At 38.7% G+C, this 13,182-nt stretch overlaps 1 pseudogene; it reads right to left on the bottom strand.

Annotated features, from left to right (window-relative positions):
- Positions 1 to 6,538, bottom strand: part of LOC103744390 — a 12,078-nt pseudogene extending 5,540 nt beyond the window's left edge.
- Between the last annotated feature and the right edge of the window lie 6,644 nt (positions 6,539 to 13,182).

Raw genomic sequence — 13,182 nt, 5'->3', positions numbered from 1 at the left:
AAGGAATACTCGGTAGATATCTGTTGTCCATTTGATATATGGTATTGTTTAATTCAGATGTCTCTCTGTTAAATCTCTGCTCTGTTGACCTATCTAATGGAGATAATGGGGTATTGAAGTCACCTACTATTAAGGAGTTGGGGTTAATCTGGGTCTTAATGTCCTGTGATATTGTTTTTATGAAATGGGTGCACCAGAGTTTGGTGAATATATGTTCATGATTGTAATATCTTCTTGATTGATTGTTCCTTTGATCAAAATGAAATAGCCCTCTTTGTCTCTTCTGGTTAGTTTCAGTTTAAAGTCTATTTTGTCAGATATTAGGATTGCTACACCTGTTTTTTTCTTGGTGCCATTTGCTTGGTATGTTTTTTTTCCATCCTTTCACTTTGAGATATTGTCTGTCCTTGAAAGTGAGATGAGTTTCTTGTAGACAACAAAAAGATGGGTTTTGTTTCTTAATCCATTCATATAGTCTGTGTCTTTTGACTGGGGAGTTCAGTCTGTTAATATTTAAAGATATTAATGAAAGATGGGTATTGAATCCTGCCATTTTTATTTCTGTGTATATTCTTGATATAGCTGTACATTTCCACAGTTATACCTTCATTGGATTTCTTTCCGCAATTCCTTGGGTATAGTCATTCCTTCAGCTCTTTATATTGCTTCCAGAACTCTCTGAAGAGCTGGTTTTGGGGACTTGAATTCATTCAGCTTATTCATGTCATGGAAGATTTTTCTTCCCCCTTCAACTATAATAGATATTTTGGCTGGGTATAATAATCTAGGTTGGCATCTGTGGTCATTTATAACTGGGAATGCTTTGGTCCAGGCTCTTCTGGCTTTCATATTTTTCACTGAAAAGTCAGCTGTAATCCTAATGGGTTTTCCTTTATATGTGACTTGTTGTTTCTCTTTTGAAGCTTTCAGAATTGTCTGTTTGCTTTGTACGTGTAGTGTTTTTACTATGATGTGCTGTGGAGAGTTTCTTTTCTGGCTCTGTCTTTTTGGTGTTCCATATGCTTCTTGCATTTGTATGGGCATGTCTTTCTTTAATTTTGGGAAATTTTCTTCCACGATTCTGTTGAAAATCTGGTCCATGCAATTATCTTGGGATTCTTCTCCTTCCTGTATGCCTATGATTTGTAAGTTTGGTCTTTTTATGGTGTCACACAATTCCTGCATATTCCATTCTTGTGATTTCTTAAAATTTTCATAATCTTTGTTTGTGTGGTCTAGTTCATCTACTTTGTCTTCCAGTCTTGATACTCTGTTTTCCATTTTGTTCATCCTCTTGGTGAGGCTTTCTCCTGTCGTTTCCAATTCGCTTCCTTCTTCATTTCAGCCTGAGTATTTTTCAATATTTCTAAATCTTCTCTGAATTCATTCAGAAGTTTATCCCTATCTTCCTTCAGTTCTTTGAGTTGTTTGTGTGTTCTTTAAATTCACTGAATTCTTTTATCATGTTTATAATTGTTCTTTTGAGTTCCGTGTCCTGTATTATCTCTAGGGCATTTTCATTGTACTCCTCTAGAGTACTATTGGTATTTGGTGGGGATATGTTATTTTGGTTTTTCATGTTATTATTTTTTTCTCTGTGATTTAGACATGTGAATTTGTTTTGTAGTTTCTGATTCTTGTGTGAGACTCAGGCTTTCAAGTTTAGGTCTGCTTCTTTTTGTGAATTTTATGTCTTTGTGGTTTACTTTTTGGGCATGAAAAGCTGGTTCATCTAAGATTCTGGTTCTCTCTTTAGATTTTATATTTGAGTGGTTGGATTGCTTTTGTCTTCAGGAGTTCCCACAGAAACCCAATTCAGGTGAGGTCAGATGATTTCAGGCTTTTGCCTAAGGTCTGGATCCCTCCAGGAATGATTTTGGCCTCAGGAATTTGGTGGTTGGACTGGCCTTGGAGCCTGGCCAAGGAAAGATGGTGGTCTAGGGCAGCTGGTGGCCATGCCACCTAGAGATTCAAAGGCAGATGGGGTGGGAAGAGGCCCCAAGGCCTCCTGGGGACTGCACTGAAAGCTGCATTGGTCTGGATGCAAAAGATCAGTCAGAGGAAAGGTCAGCTCCCAAGTCCCAGAAAGAGGATGGTAGGTGGTGCAGGCCCAGGGAAGCAGAGGGAGTTGAGGGCAGGGCCATGCCCAAAATCAGTGCTCCTGGGGCCCAGAAAAGGCACTAAGTTGGTCTAGATAAAGAGCGTCACAGAGAAGTGTTGGTTCCCCAGGTGTCTGGGGCCCCAAGACAAGGAATGGGGCAGGGCCCAAACTCGTAGGAGAGAACGGCTGCCGAGATGAAAGGGTGAATGAGGCTATGAGAGTCAAGGCACGGAGGGTGTAATGGACTTACCCCAGAGAGAGGCCTGCGGATAAGAGAGAGGCCTGAGGCGGGTCCTTGAACTCATTTTGAGTCCCTTGCATTACTTGATTTGAACCATGCTCAAATTGTGTACCTGAATATGTCCATGGTGATATGCATACAAATGATCTTGGGACAGGTTAATATTTTCTCACAAAGAGTAGGGATTCATTTTATACAGTTTCAGCATCATTCTTCAGTCCTGACTTACCCTCAGAGGAGCTCCACATTCATCATCAATCCAGTTCATTCGGACATTTATAAACCTTTCCCACCCTGAAAACGATAGGATAAAATGAATAGGTATTTCCTATTTCTGCATATTTTAAAAGTTTTAAGAACTTATTTTAATTTTTCCAGGTATTTTTAAAATCATAGCAGTAGTAAATTGCCAGGAGTAATTTACAGATTTCACTCAAAACACATGGACACCTAACAAACTACTTTTTCATTTTTGAGTGCTCTTCCCTTGGAGAAGTTGTCAGCTATTTTCCTCTCTGATGGAAATTTTTAGGAAAAGAATAGTGGCATTGGGTTCTATTGTGAACCAATAAATTCATAAGTCTTGATTGAAATGTTTTATTTCAATGAAACTATTCTCAAAAGCACAGTGCGACTTTTGTGAAGACAACCACATTATCTCTCATGTCCACATGTTCATAGACAATCAGCATATAAACTAATAATGAATTTAAATCAGACTTACCTTCTTAATCCTTAAACTTCCCAATGACATTGTCAGTCTTCTTGATTTTATTTCATATTTGAGAATGGAGAGATCATATTGATGCAGCTTCCATATTCATATACCTAAAGTCATTTGACAAGAAATATTATTTTTCCAGTGTAAATTTACATATTAGCCTAAAAACTTTCATTTTACATTCTTAAGGAAGAAGATAGGCTAAGACTCAAGAAATGCATTCTTACTGCTATCATTGACAACAATACAATAATAGCAGATATAATTTCATAATGTACTAAGTTCTTACATGGGCTTGACATAGTTACACATCTCCAAATAATCCTTCTAGATAGTATTGATTCCATTTTACAGAGAGAGCCAAAGATAAAGGGGTATGAAATAACTTGATAAAACATCCATAGTTTGATTTTGATATTTGTTTAACTTTAATTCTACTGATCTTTTCATTAAATTATACTGAGCAATTACTTGCAATGCTAAGATATCTATGAGCAAGGGAAAGTTCAAGAGTAGAGAGCCATTGTTTGTTTAAAGAGATTTTTCTTGTCCCCAAATCCCTTCCCCAATTACCCTTAACATAAAACAATATTCGTTATTTACAATTTTTCATATTTTTAAAAGTAACCACCCTCTCAGTCAAGACTTTAAGCTTCACATGAGTTACTTTTACTTTTCTGTTTATTGGCACAGTACCTAACAGTATCGATAGTCAATATTTGCTGAAATATGAAAATTACTAGATGGTTATATGTCTTGCATACACAAACACACACTCATACTCATTCACCACATACAAGAGATTATAGACCGATGGTAATATCATGTACCGTGTATCTTTAACACTTCCTTTCCTGGACCCAGTACTGGGATATGTTGTACTTAACGGATAGTGAGATTCATTCACAGTGTTTTTCAGAACGAACTCTCTTAGGAAGTGTATTAGTCAGGGTTCTCCAAAGAAACAGAACTGATAGAATGAATATATATGTATAGAGATTTATCAGCTTAGCTCACAGGATAGAGTCTGAGTAGTCCAACAATGGCTGCACCACACTGGAGAGGCTGAGAATCCATAGTCATTCAGTCCATGAGGCTGGATGCCTCAGTAGTCCCAATCTGGTGCTGAAGTTCTGACAAATTCCAAAAGATCAGCTAGTCTTCAGTCTACAGCAGCAAGATGAACCCACCAGTGTGAGAGACAGCAAGCAGCAAAAAGCCAGGTATTCTCCTCTGCCTTGGCCTTTTATATGGGCTGCCATCAGAAAGTAACACCCACACCTAAGGTGTGTCTTCCAGCTTCAGATTATCCAATCAAGAAGATCGCTCTCATTTCAGTTTATACCAGATCCAGTCAAATTGACACCCAGGATAAGCCATCACAAGTCCACCCCTTGTCAACTTGACACCCAATAGCATCTCTCTATGTCATGCTTAATTTTCAAATGAAAACAATGTTGGGGTCATAATTTCACCTCACATGATATAACTATATCATACAATGACCAGTGCATTATATATCTTAGAGTAGGTGATAAGGTCTTCGAGGAATGCTTAGTCCTTTAGTGTTTCATAACCCAATATAATCATATAGGTTCACAACACTTAACCACTTAACACTTATCTCAATTACACATTCAAATAAGGAATAACAAGTATCTGCTTAACATATATGTTACCATACACAAGCCTATTCTTAGAATACTTGTTTCAATTACAATCCATATTTCTGCAACTGGTCACGTGGCCTAAGTTGGTATTTGTAACTATCTTCCTCTACTACTCATTCTATATTGCCTCCACCATCAGCAAGCACCTCTGCAGGTCTTGGTTCTTTCCCTGGAGGAGTGACCCGTACTTTCATCCTTGAAGGGTCTGGGCCATTTCTTGTCCTGTCTGGATTGAGTTGCTGCAGTTTCCCATTGACCTTAATCACAGGACATGGTAACACCAAAAGTTGTCCTAAGGAATCTCCTGTTTTCCAGATAATATCTTCATTACCTCCATGGTGGAGAACCAGTCCAATATCCCCCTGGTAGTCTTCAGTCAATCACCCCTCCTAATACTGTTATTCCTTTCTTAGCCTGCTGACTTAAGGGCATCAGAAGCCCAAAGTGTCCAGGGGGAAGTCTTAGCTTCCGGTTCAATGGAATGTTTGTTGTCTCTCCTGGCAGAGCACTCCCTCCTCTGGAACGAAAACATTCAAGCTGGTAGAGTACAAGTCAAGGGTACAGGAGCAAAAATTTTCCTAGTGGGTCACCAGGGGTGACAGTGATTTGAATCATTCCCACTTCCACCCCTTGATTCATGGACCCGTGAATCCTGGGTATAGGAGAAACTGTACCGTATATTGGATGCTGATTCAAAGCATACACTGCCTTCTGGAGGACCCTGCCCAAGCCCTCCAGGCTATTGGCACCTAATTGGTGCTGTAACTGTGTCTTTAAGAGACCATTCCATTGTTCTATCAAGCAAGCTGCTCCAGGATGGTAAGACCAGTGGATTCCATGACCACGGGCCCTCTGTCACAATTCTTTGGCTGTGAAGTGAGTTCCCTGGTCAGAATTGATGCTGTGGGAATACCATGACTGTGGATAAGGCATTCTTTAAGTCCCTGGATGGTAGTTTTGGCAGAATCATTACATGCAGAAAAGGCAAATCCATAACCAGAATAAGTGTCTATTCCTGTAAGGACAAAACGCTGTCCCCTCCAAGATGGAAGTGGTCCAATTTAGTCAACCTGCCACCAGGTTGCAGGCTGGTCACCACAGTCAACAGTGCCATATTGGGGGATCAGTGTTGGTCTCTCCTGTTGGCAGATCTGTCACTTAGCAGCAGCTGTAGCCAGGTCAGCAATTGTGAGTGGGAGTCCATGCTGTCAAGCCCATGCATAACCTCCATCTCTGCCACCATAGTCATTTTGTTCATGGGCCCATTGAGCAAATACAGGGATAGCTGAAGAAAGAGCCTGACAATCCACAGAGTGGGTCATCCAATCTGCTTGATTATTGAACTAATCTTCTGCTGAAGCCACTTTTTGATAAGCATTTACATGAGACACAAGTATGTTCACATCCTTTGCCCATTTGGAGATATCTATCCACATACTTCTTCCCCAAATGTCTTTCTCACCAATTTTCCAATCATGCTCCTTCTAAGTCCCTGACCATCCAACCAAACCATTGGCTACAGCAATGAATCAGTATATAATTGTACTTCTGGTCATTTCTCCTTCCAAGCAAAATGCACAGCCATATGCACTGCTCAAAATTGTGCCCACTGTGAAGATTTTCCTTCCTCAGTGTCCTTCAGGGTTGTTCCAGAAACTGGCTGTAATGCTGCAGCTGTCCACTTCTGAGTGGTGTCTACCTAGCATGCTGAACCATCTGTAAACCAAGCCCAAGTCTTCCTTAGTCAACTGATCATAGGGCACACACCATGAAGCCATAGGTGCAAGCTTGAGAATAGGAGGCATCGTAACAGGAGTAGGAACCATAGGCATTTGGGCAACTTCATATAATTTGCTTGTGCCCTCTGGACCTGCTCAAACCCGATCACATATATACCACTTCCATTTGATAATGGATTTTTGCTGTGCATGGCCTACTTTATGGCTTGGGGGCTTGGATAACACCCAGCTCATTATTGTCAGCTCTGGTCACATGGTGACTTGGTGGTTCATTGTCAAGCGTTCAGTTTCCACTAAGGCCCAATAGAAGGCTAAGAGCTGTCTCTTGAAGGGAGAAAATTTGTCCAAGCCTTATTCCAAAATCCCAATGGCCTCTGCTGTGATTCCCCTATGAGGGTCTACCAGAGACTCCAAACAGCATCTTTATCTGCCACTGATACCTCAAGCACCATCAGGTCTGCTTGATCATATGGCCCAAGGGGCAGAGCATCTTCTACAGCAGCCTGGACCTGTTGAAGGGCCCTTTCCTGTTCTAGGCCCCACTCAAAGGTAGCTGACTTCTGAGTCACTTGATATATGGGTAGTAGTAACACACCCAGATGAAGAATGTTCTGCCTCCAGAATCCAAACAGGCCCACCAAGCACTGTGCTTCTTTCTTGGTGGAGGGAGGGGCCAAGTGAAACAACTTATTCTTCGCCTTAGAAGGAATGTCTCTGCATGCTCCACACCACTGAACTCCTAGAAATTTCACTGAGGTAGAAGGCCCTTGAATTTTGGTTGGATTTATTTCCCATCCTCTCATGTGCATATGCTTAGCCAACAAGTCCAGACTGTCTGCTACTTCCTGCTCACTGGATCCAATCAGCATAACATCAGTAGAGTGGACCAGTGTGATATTTTATGGAAGAGTCAGGCAATCAACATCCCTTTGAACCAAGTTATGGCACAATGCTGGAAAGTTAATATACACGAGGCAGGACAGTAAAGGTATACTGTTGGCCTCGCCAGCTAAAAAGTAAATTGCTTCTGGTGGCCCTTATGAACCAGTATCGAGAAGAAAACATTTGCCTAATCAATAGCTGCATACCAGGTACCAGGAGATGTATTAATCTTCTCGAGTAAAGAAACCACATCTGATAGGTGCATACCAGGTACCAGGAGACGTATTAATCTTCTCGAGTAAAGAATAGCAGCTGCAATTGGAGTCACTACTTGATTAAGTTTTAGATAGTCAGCTGTCATTCTCCATGACCCATCTGTCTTCTGCACAGGCCAAATAGGAGAGTTAAAGGGAGATGGGGTGGGAATCACCACCCCTGTGTCTTTCAAATCCTTGATGGTAGTACTAATTTCTGCAATCCCTCCAGGGATGCTATACTGTTTTGGGTTCACTATTTTCCCTGGCAGAGGCAGTTCCAGTGGTTTCCATTTAGCTTTCCAAACATAATAACCCTCAATCCACAGGTCAGGGAACCAATTTAGGTATTCTGCCAATTCCTAAGTATATCTATCCCAATTATACATTCTGGTACTGGAGAATGGATGAGTTCGGGGACCCACTGGGCACACTGTCAGTCGGACTTCAGTCAAAACTCCATTTATCACCTGACCTCCATAAGCCCCTACTCAGAACCAGTATCCAATAGGCCACAGAAAGTCTGATTATTTCCTTTCCCCCAATGTACAGTTACCCTAGTAAAAGGCCACAGGTCCATCTGGGGAAGGATGGTTGACAGGTGAACAGCATAACTCTTTGGTACTATAACAAGGTCCTTCCTCAAGGGCACCCGGCCTTCCCTTCATTCAAGGGGTTCTGGGTGGGTCTTTCAGCTTCAGATGATCCAATCAAGAAGATCTCTCTCGTTTCAGTTAATACCAGATCCAGTCAAGTGACACCAAGTATTAGCCATCACAGTAAGTAATCATGTGCACTCTTCAGATGACAAGAGTTTTCTAGAAATTTAAATCCATAACAGTTTAACATCCTTTGGCCTTTTACAAATAAGCTTGGGTGACATTAGAAAATTGAGCTTGATGTGTGTTCATTTTCTTCAGAAGACTAGCAGTTAATTGTTGAAAAGACATTTTCAGAATGCCTTCTAATTTAACCCAACTAAAAACACAGTTGCATTTTATACAGTTCTATTCTTTTCCCACAACATGATTGCTTGCAGTCTATAATTAAAGACAGACATATTCTTCTAGACTTCTTTCTTTTTGATACTTTACTTACATTCTGTATTTAACACGGTAAAATATTTCCTTGACCTTATAGCTGCCATAAGCTTTGGATAGCAATCTGGAATTTTATTTGTTTTTGTGAAACGTTAGTTAGCCCAGCAGTCATCATGAAGGATGCTTTTTGTCATTTGCAACTTGACAATTTGAACACTCAGTCCCTAATATCAGAACATCCTGACTTTGTAATTTTTTAGAACATAGAAGTCCAAGCAGCACCATGATTGTCTGACAACACTCAATATTTTGAGCATATCCTCTGCTATAGAGCAGGAAAGAATCAGAGTCCAGACAAAATCTTATGAAGTTCTTTGGATAAAATATTTAGCAGGACAGAGCTTTGTAACGCCTATGGGGTTAACCTCTTTACACAGAGTTATCCTAACCACAGGAATGTTACAGTGAGGTAGGTTATATAGTCCTGAGTTCATGTTGGATTCCACTCACAGGACCTCTGTGACACTGAGGGTGCTGTTTAGTCATTCTAATCCTCAGTGTCCTTTGTAGCACAATGTTGAGAATAATAATGATAATGGCCCAAAGCTTGTTTATGATGATTCAATTAGTTAATTTTCATATAGGAAACAAAGCTGCATAAAGTAAGTTACTAGTTTAATTTTTCCTTATTATGAGCCTTACATCACTATTATTTTAAATTTTTTTTTCATTAGTACAAGCAAGGATCCTGTCTGTATGTTTTGAGCCCTATTGACATCACTAGTGAAATTTTAGCTGTTATATAATGAGGACTAGATAATCTGGTCTATTCTGGTGACTCACTGTGATGCTGTAAGGAAGGGCCTGCACTTACTGTCTACACTGTTTGGAGAATGTGTCACAACAGATTTCTCAGATCATCCTTCAAATTGTAAGTGCCATTTAGCAGCAGAGGGAGGAGAAGGATGCTTTTCTGTTCTTTTCATCACTTTCCTTCTATAAATCTGTCTGTTCACTGTATTTCTTTGAAAAATAAAAATGGATAATTCTGAATGAAAGCAAATTAAAAATATCTTGCATATGAGAGCTCTTGCTTTGCAGAGGGCTCATGAGCGTTGAAACCCATGACCTCTCTATTTAAGTTCAAACTTTAAAAGATGACGCCCTCTGTGAGTCCGCAGTTGGAATGGTCTTTGCTCCATCCTCTGGCTCAGACTAGGCTAAGTTTAATGGGCACTGAGAACCTTGTCAAGGGTTCCACTTTCTGGTTTGAGCTGCTACCTATGAGGAATGGTTACTTGTAGTTTCAGTGGAGGTGTTGGTTTGAGGATGAGGGAACTCTGCCTCTGTTATGAACTCATGGGGTGGCTGTGTGGTGCCAATTGCTCTGAGTCAAACTATGAGGCTCCTCTAAAGGACATTCTGCCCTATCTAAATACTGTTTTTGAATATATATCTCTGTTTTCCCAAAAAGGTAGTCTATAACATCTTTCTATTGTATAGACTGTATTTCACAAATAAAATTACTCGATAAAAAAATTGGAAGAGATGTGTAGTGCCATTTATAAGAAAATCTTCAATATGCATTGAAAGCCAATATTTTACAGTCTTACTCCAGTGTTCTGAATATTTTCACTTCTATGAGAGTTTTTCTATTATCTGTTTCTTTTTACTTTTAATAATTTGCCCTGTTTTACTATGGACTTTCATTAAAATTTTTGTTTCTTGCTTTAGATTTTAGACCCAAAGTTGAAAAAAAGCTTTAATTATGGCCTTAATTGCATTATTGTTTCTACGAGAGTTCATAATAATATTAAATATCTCATGAGTCAAGCTTACTATTTATTAGAAGAAGAAACACACTGGGCTACAGTTGATTTTTAATAGAGTCAATTTGCAGGGAAGCAGACCAAAGGCATGTTTTTCAAATTTTAATATTCAGAGTTCACATATGTTTCATTTCTACAGGTTAAAAATCTGTCTTTAATAACAATTTCTACACTTTAATCCTAAATTAAAAATTGTCCAGAAACAGCACTGCTTCCCTCTAAAGCATGTATCATAAAATATTGCAGACTTATGGGAATTAGGAAATGATTGAAAAATGTTAATATCCAAATTAGATATCCAGAAGACAGAAAACAAACTGGAAACACGGGAAATCAAGGCATATCTGAAGGCAAGTTAAGACAAGACACAAAAACAGGAACTGAACACAGCAGTGTGGCCGCCAGCTCCCACATCAATGGCCAAACAGGCTGATAGCCAGTATCTGTGAACTACTGTGTATTAAATCCATTAGATTCTGTAATTATAATTATTATGAGTTTACGTGTATCTTGTCTCCATTTGTAAATAAGGAAATTGAGGATGCCTAATTAAACAACCAATATGCCACATTTCTAGTGAATTACAGAGCACAGTTTCAAATGCTTCTTATGGGATAAAAAAAAAAGCACCCATGCCACTTATAACAATAAAACTCTAAACACTTCAATTTTTCATCTTTCCCTCAGGGGTCAAAGCGAATGATAGGATCATCAGATGAGCTCAATTTAAGGTGGTAGAGAAAGAGCCTCTGATTATAATCCAACTAGTCAGAAGGAAGAGCTAATTTCTCATTTTGAAATTAGGGCACTGCTAGAAAGGAGAAGTGGCTATCACAGAACAAAATTAAAAAGGTGTGCTATAAAAAGCCTGTTTTAGAGCACTCCACTGAAACGAATATTTGAGATTGAATTTTATTTATATTTAATGAAAATATTTGAGATTGAATTTTATATTTAATGAAAACTAGAGAAGGTAAATATACTAATTTATTTTACGTTACTATTAAATTATTACTAATTTATTTTACATGACTATTGCTAGTATTTGATTAAGTGTCTGCACTTAGACTTATCACCCTGAATAAAGATGTCTTGCTTGAAATAGTTTTCCCTTGGTAACTATGAAATTATTTTTATACTAAAGAGACTACTATTGTTATCAGTGGAGAGAGTGATGTACTAGATAAAACTGTAAAAGTATTGAAAAGAAACTTGTTTTTAAAGAAAAAAAAAACAACCAAATAAACAAAAAACAGGGTGGTTCCAATGCATGGAGATGAGAGGAATCTCATTTCTCATTAGGACGCAGCTGTATTACAGAGCTCTTTTCTTTCTGCTAAGCAGTACAGACACAAAGCATCGTTCAAGGTCACCAGGAGGACTTGTAATTGCAATGTAATGAAAGGTGCAATTATTCATAAAACTAATTCATTTGTTATGGAGAAAAAAAACTTCAAAGATATATACATTTAGTGTTTTAAGGTAAAAATATTACTTAAATACGTGGTTTGTTCAGGCATTCTTTAACTGGGCTGAGGGTTTTGCTTTTGTTTGTTTCTTTAATGTGATTTGCTAATTTCATGCTTCCAGAATGTCAACAAGGGTAATAATATAGCAATTTAAGGCCACATTAAAAGCTGAACTAAATGGCACCATTCTACCAAAGACATTAAAAGAAAATTATATCATATCCTCTTATCAAAAGTCATCTTTGGAACTTTAACCTAGAGTGGGAATGAAAAGACCTTTATTTCTGACTCAACCCTGTTCTCTTCTGACTGAAGCTTACTGTAGCTCTTAGGAGCTAGAAGGTATTCCTGCTCCTAAGGGAATTCTTATGATAATCCAAGTTTCTCCTCTCTCTCTCTCTCTCTCTCTCTCTCTCTCTCTCTTTCTCTCTCCCTCTCTCTCTGTATCTCTCTCTCTCAATTGTTTTGGTATATTTTTAAAGATTTATGCATGTTTAAGATATACAGTGTGATGTGTTTGTAGACAAGCACACAACCATATCATTCTATCAGTCGTCATCACTATTCAAGACAGGAACTTAGCATCACCTCAGAAGTTCAGCCCAAGTATTTCCTGATGTTGTGACATGTGTACATATTTTTTGTTTTGTGCATTTGTTTTATTGCAATTTTTATAATAAAAAGATGTTATATAATAGTAACAAACCTAGATAGCAGCTATGGTTGAATATACAAAAACATGATATATAGGTACACTGAAAAACGATTTCAATCTTCCAAAGGAAGACAGTTGGCCAAGGTTTGTGGATCTACAGAGCATTGTGCTGAAAGAAATGAAACAGAAGACAAAGACTGAATGATCTCAGGAACATGAGGAACAGATTTTTTTTCACTTGGATTATTTTCTTTCTTCTTAAGTTAATTGTGTGCAAAAAGAAAATGAGACAGTACCCCTACTTTTTTAGGGACACATTAAAAGCAATCCCATTTGGGCATTAAAGGATGTGAGTTTCTCTGTGTCTACCTTTATCTTTGTGCTTCATTACCAGTGATTTGGGAATGGAGCCTGGACTTCTCCCTAAGCTCAGCAGCCTTCAGGCACATACCCACCCAGAAGGTAAGGTTACAGGCTTTCTCATTTTCTCCCTCCTTCCTAAGATAGCAGTTCTCCATCCATAATCACATTGGGCAGTTTTTCTGCTATCCTGGGTATGAATCTGTAAACTTTGATTTATA

The sequence above is a fragment of the Nannospalax galili genome, unplaced genomic scaffold (assembly GCF_000622305.1).
Source record: "Nannospalax galili isolate Female #2095 unplaced genomic scaffold, S.galili_v1.0 scaffold402, whole genome shotgun sequence".
NCBI lineage: Eukaryota > Metazoa > Chordata > Mammalia > Rodentia > Spalacidae > Nannospalax > Nannospalax galili.
The sequence above is the reverse complement of the archived record's forward strand: the minus strand, read 5'-3'. Positions and strand labels throughout refer to the sequence as shown.